Raw genomic sequence first — 11,819 nt, forward strand, 5'->3', positions numbered from 1 at the left:
AACAATGTCATATTTGGTTTTCTCCTAGATCGATCTCATCCCTAAGCAATTGCTAGCTTAGAATCATCTAGGAAGCTCTCTAATACTATTACTAAGTCATTTGGACCAACCCTAGGGCATCTAACACAACCCTTAGGTGATCACCATGAGAGCACCTTGAGCTTCCATGGGTTTTCATGGAGTTCATGGCTTGTTCGACGTTTCTAAACTTGCTACAAGTCCAAAACACTAAAGCTTAGGGTGAAAATCCAAACCCTAAAAGAGTTCTTGCATAAAACTCACCTTAGCCCTAAGCTCCTCCAATTCCACCTTGTAGGAGAGCTTCTTGATCCCCTAATCTTCCAAGATCACCTTCTCCAAGCCTTCTCCTTAGCTCCTCCTGTAAGGACCGAGTTTTGGCAGTGTAGCTAAACTCTCAGTTGACGATGTTTTGTGTGTAATTTAATTACAAAAGTACTCGTCAAGTTTTAGGAGAAACCGAGCTAGAATGGAGATTTTACGCGATCTCCAAGTTTCACTTAAAGTGAATAGTAACTCAGTTTTCTGGTAAAGCCACGGTGCGAAGTTGGCTTCTGGCGCGTATCGGACTCCATTCCTAGCAGTCTAATAGCTCGTTTCGAACGGTTTGGTTATTCTAGAACCGATGGCGCTGACGGATTTTGAGTTTGACGCATGGATTTCGAGAAAATCCGAAAATACGTGTTTTATATGTATTTGTGCGTCATTTTGGCCTTTCGGAGAGAGAACGGATTTCGTCGCGAATCCGTGATCGATCGAGGTGAACCAAAATTGTAGGTTTGTTGTCTCAGATGTGCTGATCGCACTGGCGTGATCCGTTCACAAATCTGACGGACGGATCTGCGGAGATTGCGCGTTCATCGAGGAGAGGTTGGTGATCGCAAAACGGTAATTTTGCAAAAGTTGCGACATTTTATGTACTGTTTCGCGTGAAACCGGACGTGGAGGGGTATTCGCGTGTTTTACACGCGCTGTGGAGGACTCAGTAAGTAAATCTGAGTTTCGGAGGACTTATTTGTATTTTTGCCAGCTTATATATAGTGTCTTCTAGGGTTTAATTGGAACCTCGAAACCCTAATATACCTAGCCCCGAGCTACCCTAGCCGCAACCTGCCACCTTCACCTCGCTTCCCTGCCCTAGCCGCACATCCCCCGGCCGGTTGACGGCGCCTCTACGGGCTGCCGCCGCTGTCTCGGCCAGCCAGCGCTGCTGCCTTCCAGACCGAGCCCAGGCCGAGGCAGGTCTGCGACCTCTTCCCCGCGCCGCCACCACCTTGGGCCACCCCGTGGCACCCCCTCCGACCTCAGGTGGTCGGTCACCGCCGCCCCGAGCCGTCCCGAGCGCCACCGCCGCGCTGTAGCCGCCTGATGGGTTCCTTGGGCAAGCTCAGTCCGAGCCGAGCTCACGCCTTCTTCCCTGCACCGCTGCCACTCAAGGCTGCACCCGAAGCATTCCTACGGCCTCCAGCAACTCTCCACCGCCGTCCCTAAGCTCCACGGCCGCCGCCATGGCTGCTTTTGCCCGTGGAACCCGAGCCCTAGTTGTTGCGGGCTCGGTTTGCTCCGCCGTTGCTGCCGCCGCCCCTCGCTGCCACCTGAGGTGAGCATCGTGTTCCTCACCTCCCCCGCACCCATCCCTGGCCCGCGCGCACCTCGCCGTGCCGCCGAAAGCTGGCCAGAGCAAGGTTGCTCCGGCCAAGCCTGAAATAGGGCTTAGTTAAGTAGGTTTGCTGTTTCGAGCTATCCGAGGCTCCCCGACCTCTGCGGAAGGGAGCACGGTGATCGTGGCAACTTTCTGATCATCGTGCTCACCTTATATTCTGTCGGGGAGACTCCGTTCTGCTGTTTCGGTAGTGTCGACCCTGTTGAGCCTTTTCGGCTGCTGTTCCGTGCTTGCACGTATTTTTTCGGTGATCCGAGGCTGTTTCGATGCCTCCGGAGGTGAGCACGGTGATCGTTGGTCAGTGCTGATCACAGTGCTCACCTTACTTTGGATCAGCGGATGTCGTATCAACCTGTTCGGCGTGATTTTTCCCGACTGCGCGTTGTTCGCTGAACCTTCGGGTTGCTCCCGTGCTTCCCACAGTGAGCCGTTGTGCTCCGGATCATGAGCACGGCATCCAACACTTCGAGACCTGTCAGTGCATGTCTCGGCAGACCTTAGAAGTTCTCGGTTTGCATGAACGAGCCACTTAATCGCCCGATTTACATAAAATGATAGGATTTTATGTAAATTAAGGGGCTTTTGTGCAATTGTGCACCTTGTGGCTACTGTGGGCAGTGCATGTGTGTGTGTGGTGACCTCTGGACTGATTGTCCATGATTCGATAGCCTTCGCGGAAATCGAGGAGTCGATTTCGGTGCATTTTTCAGCGAAATTCGCCGAAAGAACGCGGTTTTAGTTCGGATTTCTTCCGATGTGGTTTGTTTATCCTGTGAATTGCCGCTGAGCCTTGTTGGCTGGTCATCATCATCATTTGTGGGTTCGGTGATGATGGGTGAGCGACGGTGGGTTCCGGTGTCGAAATAGACGCTTTCGGGAACCCATATTCGTACAATTATCCGGCGATGATTGTGTAGCAGTGTTATCATGTGTTTGCTGCCAAGATATCCAAACGGGAGTGTTTTGTGGCAGCGGGTGACTCGTGGTACGCTCGGTGAGTTTCGGGACACTTAGTGGGTCCCGACGGCGTCCCAGTGTGGTTTTCGGGACTTTCGGTGAGTTACGGTGATTCGTTTTGGGAAACAATTACAGAGATCTTTTGTGGAGGTTTGTGGGTCTCGTACTTCAGGTTAGTGGGTTGGATACTGACCTGGTGGATCTTCGTAGGTCCGGTTGACTTGTGCATACCCAGTGTTCCGACGTGACAGTGGCAGGTGGGTACTTCGATCCGACGTCGGTACAGTGGTGCACGCTCGGTGATGGTTTCTTACCCTTACTCTGCTGTTATTACTATTGCATAGTATATATTGAGCCTTGCACCCATGTTATTCCATTATACTCTGCTCGTTGTTTGCATGCTTAGTATCCTGAGTAGGAGTAGAGTAGTTCTATCTATATGCATATCTGTTGACCTAGTTGGTCGGTTGTTGCATTCCGTATCTGTTGACCTGGTTGGTCGGTTGTTGCATTCCGTATCTATTGACCTGGTTGGTCGGTTCTCGTACTTCGTATCAGTGACCTTGTTGGTCGGTTGGACTTTGTGGACTTTGGGTTCAGGCAACACATTGACTCTCTCATCATGTGTTTCGATCTGGTTGATCGAGGTTCGGCGTTGTACGCCCTGGTTTCTGGCTTCGACCTAGGCACCGGCTTTAGCCGGGTTTCGTTTGAGCATATCAGCATGATCTAGTCACAGCACTGTGTATTCTAGACACCAGGTTGGTTTGGCCACCAACCAAGGGGTGTACGTATCCGGATAGGTCATCGGTGACGCATGAATAAGCTCGCAGTGTCTACTCTGTGACAGGCAACGCTTGAGGTCTACGGACCAATATAGCAGCATCAGATTGGGTATATTTGGACTTATTGTCTGGTTGACGCATATAACTATAGTATCGGTTGTTGCTTGTATACCTTCAGTTCTTTCGTTACATTGTCTTGCTACTATAGTCTTGTTACATGTATACATTCAGTTGTTCATTACAGTAGCGATAGTTGTACTTTCTTTCATATATATGTCTCTTTCATTTATTATTATTGCTACTGTATTTCTACTGATCTGTACTGTTGTTTAGCTCTTCCTGATCCGGTGAGTACTCCTCGCCTTTATCGGCTTGCGGTACCCACTGGGAGGGGAGACATGTTTACATGTTCTCACCTCCCCCATCATTTTTCAGGTATCGCAGGCGGTGAGAGTTGAGACGAGATGTGAGACACGTTTGTAGCGGTCGATAGAACTTCCGACCCAGGTTATTCGGTTTAGTTTCTACCCTTACTATTATGTTGATACAGCTCAGATAGTTTATATGGTTCAGTATTTTTATTACATTTGAAAATGTGGGTTTTCATGAATGTAATAAAGGGATTTGTGAAATTTGTGAAATGAAAAACGGTTTTCTACTCCTCGTGGTAGCGCGTTTTAAAGAAAGAGTTTTCATGTGGGAAACAGCTTTCAAAAAAATTTTCGTAGTTTTCATAACTTAGTATTTCAAAACTCGTTTCTAAGTTGGAAACGTTTTAACTAATAGTTGTGATTTTATGTTCAAATCATGAATGTGAACTTGTACTGAATAGTGTATGGCTATATATAGATGTTGGATGTCAGTATGTTCAGTGTAGTGGTTGTATCCTTGTCATATGCTTGTACTTGTGCGACGCCGTGCAAATACAGGGGAGACTCTGTCCGCGCGAACAGTAGATTCCCTGTATTTTTGGCGGATCTGACATACCCTGGGATCAGGTTTTCAAAAAAAAAAAAAAAAAAAATTCGCAGTGTTTTTAACCAAAACGGACCACGAGGCGTGACACCTCCCTTGCCTTTAGAGAGGATTTCTAGAAAGAGAAAGAGAAAATGAGAGATGAGGGAGTGGTTGCTGTTTAGAACAGGTCGGAGGGGTGTTGGGGTATATTACATGTTGTAACAATAGCCAAAAAGCCCTCCAAACACTTGTATTTGCAGCAGTTTTTATTTTGCTGTCAGACCCAAAGTGTACCGGTACACTGTAGCTGTCACCGGTAACACAGGCAAAATTTCTCAAACCCAAGAGCTTCTCCTTCTCAGCCTGCAATGCTGTAGCGGTGACAACTCAATGGTTGCACCGGTATACTTTGCTCCAGAATGCAATTTTGCGCCGTTTTCGATTCTATTTCACGCGGTTAGATGCTAAAACCTTTCTAACACCTCTTAAACTCATTTTTAGCCCTTCCAACATTGTTGGAATGCCAATTGGAACTTGTCCAACTTTTTTTCTTTCGCATTGTTCACATTTTAAATCGCGCCGAGCGATGCTAAAACTTGCTAAACACCCTCGGGGCTCGACTTTGACCTTTCCAACGTTGTTGGAATGTCAACTGGAGTTCGTCCATCCATTTCTCTCGGCACTTTAACCAATTTGGCTAAAGTTCGATAATCGCTATTGAGGTTTCGATACGTTACAGATTTCAAATTTGAAATTGAAATATAGATTCACATTTGAAATTATGAACTAAACTTAAAATTTAAAGTTGAGTTATATGCTTTATTTTAAATCATTCTACTTTTTAAATTTAATTATTTTTAGTTATTTAATTGAAAGATATTGATTCTTCGTGTGTTTGTAGTGTGAATAATATTCTGCAGTAAGATATCCTCCGATTGGCAAAAATTGGACAAGCAATTTTTTTTTTTGTCTCTGCAAGTAAAATACGTTATCTTTTTTAACTAAAAAATAGGTCTGTCAATAACTATTTTAATAGTTATTTAAAATCAAAACAAATTTCTGCATCTTATATATTAAAAATATATAATAAAATTTAATTTCTTAAAAAATAAATTCATCTATTATATTTTATTAGAACAGTCGTATCCTAATTCAAAATCAAATTGTTTCCAACAACAAAAATAATATAGTTCTATTTGTAATATATCAAATCTCCAACTATAAGGCTAACTTTGATCAAAGTGATTAAAGTAATACGAGAATATAACTTAGTTAGTCCCCGAGCTAAATTGGTCGTGTGAGGGTAGCTAATTATAAGTTTAGAAGAGTTTAAAGGGGTTGGAACAAAGTGGAAATGCGAAATCATCTTGAAAATAAGTGTTGCCAATGCAGATTTTGCACAAAAGCTGCAGGAACTCTTTTGTAAAAGCTACAGGGACTGTTTTGAAAACTGCAGTCCTAGCTTTTTTAGGGGGATTAATTGAAATTTTTTGAGCTTATCCTTAAACCTAGCCTACCCACCAGCTAAGCCACGACCAGGACCCCTCCCTCTCTCTCTTGTTCTCATCTCTTTCTCCCTCTTTCTCTCTCTAAGCTAGGGATTGAAGCTTAGTGATTTTGGTGGGCAGATTTTGGTGTTCATGGAACTTTGAGCTGAGAAGTGAAGATTGGAGCTGAGAAATCCCTTTGGGAAGTTTCAAATCCGGGTAAGCTTGATGTCTATTCCTGATTTGAATAGTATTGGGTGCTTTGAAGCTGGTTTCTAGGTGATTAAAGCTTGTATTAGCTTATAGAAGCCTTGAAACTATACAAAACTACACATATGTATATATATATGTACATATGAAGGAATGGTTAGAGTAAAATCTGAAATAGATTAATCCTAAACCTGGTTTAAAGGATGTTCCTTGCTATGTAAAGGAGTTGAGCAAAGAATTTCTTAGGTGCTGAAATTCTAAACATCATGAAGAACCTTATAGAACTAGCTCTATGTGTGTATGTATGTATGTATGTATGTATATACATATAGATGTATATATAATGGTTAGGAATGAAACCTGGGTTCAATTAGCTTTAATTTCTGAATTAGAATGGCTCTAATTACTATATAAGGGTTGAGTGATGAGTAAATTAACTCCTAGGGTTGATGCGGCCATTGATGAACCTATAGTAAATTGTATGTTCTATGGTGTGCAAATGAGCTATGGCTTAAGTTGAAGTAGATCCTATGGCAGAGGTGGTGATACAATTACTAGGATTGATGTGTATTTACCTTGATTGAGGGTTGTTTGTATAAGTTCTAGAACCCTAAAGTTATTATGAGAAGCTTAGAAACTAGACTATGTTGATAGCATATATCTAAGCTTAGGTTTGATGCGCAAGTAGTAAGGATATGAATATGATTTAAGCTTAATCTCTTTTATTCCTTAATGAAGGAAAGTTGGACGTGCTCGGAAGTTCAAATTGATATTCCGACGGACCTACGACGTGCTAATTAAGAAACGCTTCGTTCTAGCTTCATTGGCATCGAGTCGCAAGGACTAGGTGCTTATAGACTTCGAGACGTTGGTTCTAACATTTCGGCATCCCTACAGGTGGGTGGTGCTATCCGAAATCTTCGGATCTCTCTTTATGTCTATGTCGCCTTGTTCAGCATACATATATATTTGAATTATATTGTATTCATGCATTATAGGAAAAATGTCATTATGTGATTATTAGATGAACATTTGAGTTTATGCCAACATAGAGAGTATGTGAATAATAAAATATGAACATAGAACCCTATGAATGTGTGAATTTACTGTGGACTATGACAATAGTGAATCTGGTGACATTATAACTAGAGAATTAGTTAGCATTGAGATTGAAATTGTAAAAACTAGCATAAAGAACTAGTTAAGTGTGGCATATTGTCAGTCATTAGACCCTCTATATGAGGATCAGATCATACTCACATTAGTATGATGCTCGAGGAAGGTCGCTCCTCCTTGAGCGAGGAGCTTCGAAGTTGTCATCAACTGTGTTGGTAGCGGAATTCTCCCCAGTAGACGGTCCCGTCGGGTTATAGCGGAATTCTCCCCGATATTAGGGACTTTGTGGTGAGTTATAGTTAACCAAATGGTTAACCAGTTTGATTGGGTAATGGTTATTAGCAGCGTGCATACATAAATTTCAGATGTTATATATTGTTTCTTTCAGCTTTGTACAGACATTGTAGTAGTTACATGTTATAGCTGGTTACTATCTACTCTCTTTTCTTGCCTACATATGCACGAATAGACCTAGTGGGTGAGTCGGTGAGGTCGACGGCCGAACCCACTGGAAACTTTTAGTAGTTCTCACACCACTAACCATGCAGATCCTAGTGCGAGCGGAGCGGTCGAGGATCACGGCAAGAGCCCGGCATCTTAGCTAGTGGACTCCAGAGTATAGTTATACATCTATTTTGGTTTCATGTTGTATATATTTAATGTTAAAGAAACATGTAAAAGAATGTATAAATGAGCATGTAAATAACTAAATGTGATAGTTATTCAGCTTTACAGTTTGGTGTAAAGTTTTCAAAAATACAATGAATGCATGTTTAATTAGCTAGCTTACTTTCACTCGTTCTTGTTGCTTGCCCTCGTGCAAACCATGTATATTGAAATGTTATCCTGGAAATTGTATATTTCTTTATACATGTACTCGTTGTTGTTGAGCCTTGGACGGATAGGGGAGATGCTATCCGTTCGGCGTCTGTGTACGGACCCGAATCGACCAAATTGGCGATAGCGGGACGTGACATTATTTTTTCTATATATATATTGAATATCTAGCTTAATTTTTTGATTCCTAACAAATCCAAAACTTAAATAAATATTTTAAACTAAAAGTATGTAACGACCCAGCCCACTAGCAATAATAACTCGTTGGGCCCAACCACCGGCCCAAAATGCTTAAATCCAGTTATTATTACTAGTGTCTAAGTCTCTATAAACCCAATGACAACCCCATTCCCATCTAATGTGGGACTATTGGGGTGTCACAGACTCCCCCCGGGCCCTGACGTCCTCGTTAGTCCAATCACACACACAGCCAACGATGTGAGACTCGTCTCGCTAGCCTGTCATCCAGACCCTGACTCAGCCGAGACTCACCACACATTTCTGGCTGGTGAACTGGCTTTGATACCAAATGTAACGACCCAGCCCACTAACAACAATAACTCATTGGGCCCAACCACCAGCCCAAAATGCTTAAACCCAGTTATTATTATTAGTGTCTAAGTCTCTTATAAACCCAATGACAACCCTATTCCCACCAATGTAGGACTATTGGGGTGTCACAAAGTATCAAAATTAAAAATTTAACTTTGATCCAATTTAGTTAATTTTTTTTAACTATTAATTCAAATTTCATATCCAAAATTATATTTAATTCACAATTTAAACTCAAATTTTAATTTTAGTTTAAAATTTTATAAATTTAAATTTAATTTATATAATTGAATGTTAATTCTTAATTTTAGATGAAATAAAAATTTTAAGCCAAATAAAATTAAACTTCAGATAGATATTTAAATTTGATTATTGAATATAATCAAATAAAAATTTAATATAACAATTAAATATTAGTAGATAGAATCGAAATAATTTTTAAATATTAATCTTAGAAAATAATTGTAGTGTCCCGAGGAATTTGTATCGAATTGGCTACAGTATTAGCGACTGGTCGACACATCTAAAGAGTATCGGACTGAGTCGGAGTTATTTTTGTACGAAATGGATGCAGAAATAGACTTGGTGCACTTAAATAAGCAAAACTGGAGTTTTGCCAGTTTCGGGCGCCCAAAACATGGTTTAGGTCGCCCAGATCTTGAGTGCTAAACTGAACTGAACTGAAAGCCAATTCGGATCCTGTGTTCCGGACACCTAGATATGAGCCCGAATGTTTACCAGGTGTTTAGTGTGGGTTTTGACACGTGTCTAGTGGTAGGTAATGTCCGCCGGACCAGGTTATGGGCGCAACATACCACAAGCAGAGGAACCAACAAAGGAGTGCTGTATTGACCTGAAAGTTTCGGACGCCCAGAAGTGGGTTTCGGGCGCCCTAAAGTGCAGAGTTCTATAGGGATAGCAAGTTAGTGTTTCTTGTTCTTGGGGCTTATCAGACCATTCCACCTCTTTATAAAAGTAAGGGATCGACCCCCTGAGATGGTTTTTCACCCTCTTTCACAGTGAATCCTCGAATTTGCACTTTAATCCCTCAAATACTCCAAATTACCCAATGACACCTTGAGGATTGCAGTTCTAGCAGTTTCCAGCAGCAACCTTTGGCATTTTAGCTCGTGTGCGACGTAGGAAGCTCCGATTGCTGCGAAGCTTGGTTTGGTGGTTAGTAGACTTCTTGGAGTTTTTGTGGAGTCCTTTTTGACAGCATTTGATTGAGATTTGTATGGTGAATTTGCTATTTTTCTGAGCTATTGGTACAATTGAGCTGAAATTGAAATTTTTATGGTTTCTTGGATCAATTCTTGGAGGAAGCTGGAATTTCGACCTGAGAATATTATTCCATCATCCTCCACTAGTTTTGGGACTTTTCTTTACCTAAATTATGGATTGGAAGGTGAGTTTAACATTGGAATTGGAAGGATTTTAGCTTAAGTGCTGAATTTGAGGGTATTGATGTAATTTTTTGTGTTCTTGTATTTAGATCCTTAGAGAGTGTCGTGGCTGGTTGAAACTATGCTTGGTAGGGCTTTCCAGCGACTTCCCAACCGTGTCAGACTCGCGCTAGAGGTGGGTTAATGTTATGCTTACCGGATTCTGCGGATTTCCTTCTAAGTCTAGTTGTTGTCAGTATGTATTATTAGTCTTTGTATATTATGTTAATTAGCTCAAACTCATTGATTTGTATGTTTTTTGATATCTGAATTTGGAGCTTAAAATATTAGTTCTAATTATACATGTTGGACTTGAAAATTGACTTAGGAGAAAACTATCAATTCTGCACCGTTATTTTCTGAAGCTACCAGGAGAAAACTATCAATTCTGCACTGTCATTTTCTGAAGCTACCAGATTTAGCTCTACAAGCCGTAGTTTGTTTGTATCGACGTAGTTTGTGGCGGTGGATATCCAGAATAGTGTAGAATAAATTTACACTTGTGCTGGGATGCTCAGATTATTTTTATAGTAGTGTATAGGCTATTCCGGACTGTCGAGTGCCGTTGTGGTTGACGGTGGATCCAGATTTCTGTTTTTGCATCGGATTGTGCCGAGGGCACGTAAATTATGGTTGTTAAACCAGTTAGACCCTTCTATTTTGATTATAGCCTGTGAGAGCTTGATTCAGCTCGACAGAGATACGCTTGCATACTCGGCTGGGTAGCGCCCACGAGTGCCGCTCCGAAGTCGAGCTTTGTGCGTTTGTGTTGTTGTCGGTTTTGTCCTGTTTGGATTTGCTCTCCACGACGGCCTAGCATGGAGGTAGTTAGTGTAGCTTCAACAGGCGGGACGGGTGTGTTCACAGTCTCTAGCGAGATTGGGTCAGAGATTGCATTTTTTCTACAGATAGTTAGTATTGGATCATGATAGTAAAGTAGCATATAACTATAGATTGTTCCAGTTTCTTTACTATCATTGAGCATATCTTCTGTAGACTTAGTGGGTGAGCCATTGAGGTCGATAGCGGTACCCACTGAAGACTACTTTTTGCAGCAGTTCTCACACCCAGTTGGTGACCCCTTTTTGCAGAGCCTTCTTCTTCAACTGCTGTTGTTGCCGATACAGATCATGGAAAGAGAGTCGTGAGTTAGATCCCTTCAGTGTTGCTGCTAATATAGAGATATACCAGCTACAGGTAGTGATAGTTTTTGGATTCTTATACATACTGATGTTAGTATCTCGTTGGAGCGAGTGTTTTTGTATCATCATACTATGTATATATGTTGAACCAATGTTATTTATATATATATTTTTCTTAGCAGCTCTATACTACTGGTTGTAATATTGTATGATTACAGATATAGATACAGCTATCGCTTCGTATACAGGAAAAATTTCTATGTATACGGCGGGTCTGTTAGCGTGCCCGGAAAAACGAGCAATCTGCGGCGTGAAAATAATATTAACACGCCAAAATGATATAAAATATTTAATAGAAAAAATATATTCCGTCAAGATAAGAAGGTAAGAAAGTACTTTTGTATATTTACTAGTAAAATACCCGCGTGATGCTGCGGATATAAAAATATTTTTATAATAAATTTTAGTTTTTTTTAATATTTTTATATAGTTTTATAAATCTAATTATTAATTAAATAAAAGTTATATAAAAATAATTTAATAGTTAAATCTATTTAAATAAAAGTCATTAAAATTGGTATATGCGCAAAGTAAATTTATACAATAATTTATTTTATAAAAAATTATATGAAAAGGATTTGAGATAAATC

General features: G+C 41.2%; 2 long non-coding RNA genes across 2 annotated transcripts; both read left to right on the forward strand.

Moving 5' to 3' along the window:
• On the forward strand, positions 5,869-7,982 carry LOC109716479. The gene is made up of 3 exons (XR_002217932.1): positions 5,869-6,086; positions 6,816-6,974; positions 7,742-7,982. It is a non-coding gene; the product is annotated as an uncharacterized LOC109716479 (long non-coding RNA).
• On the forward strand, positions 9,213-11,276 carry LOC109716750. Its single transcript, XR_002218032.1, has 3 exons — positions 9,213-9,990; positions 10,078-10,163; positions 11,119-11,276. It is a non-coding gene; the product is annotated as an uncharacterized LOC109716750 (long non-coding RNA).

This window comes from Ananas comosus, linkage group 10, assembly GCF_001540865.1.
Source record: "Ananas comosus cultivar F153 linkage group 10, ASM154086v1, whole genome shotgun sequence".
Taxonomy (NCBI): Eukaryota; Viridiplantae; Streptophyta; class Magnoliopsida; order Poales; family Bromeliaceae; genus Ananas; species Ananas comosus.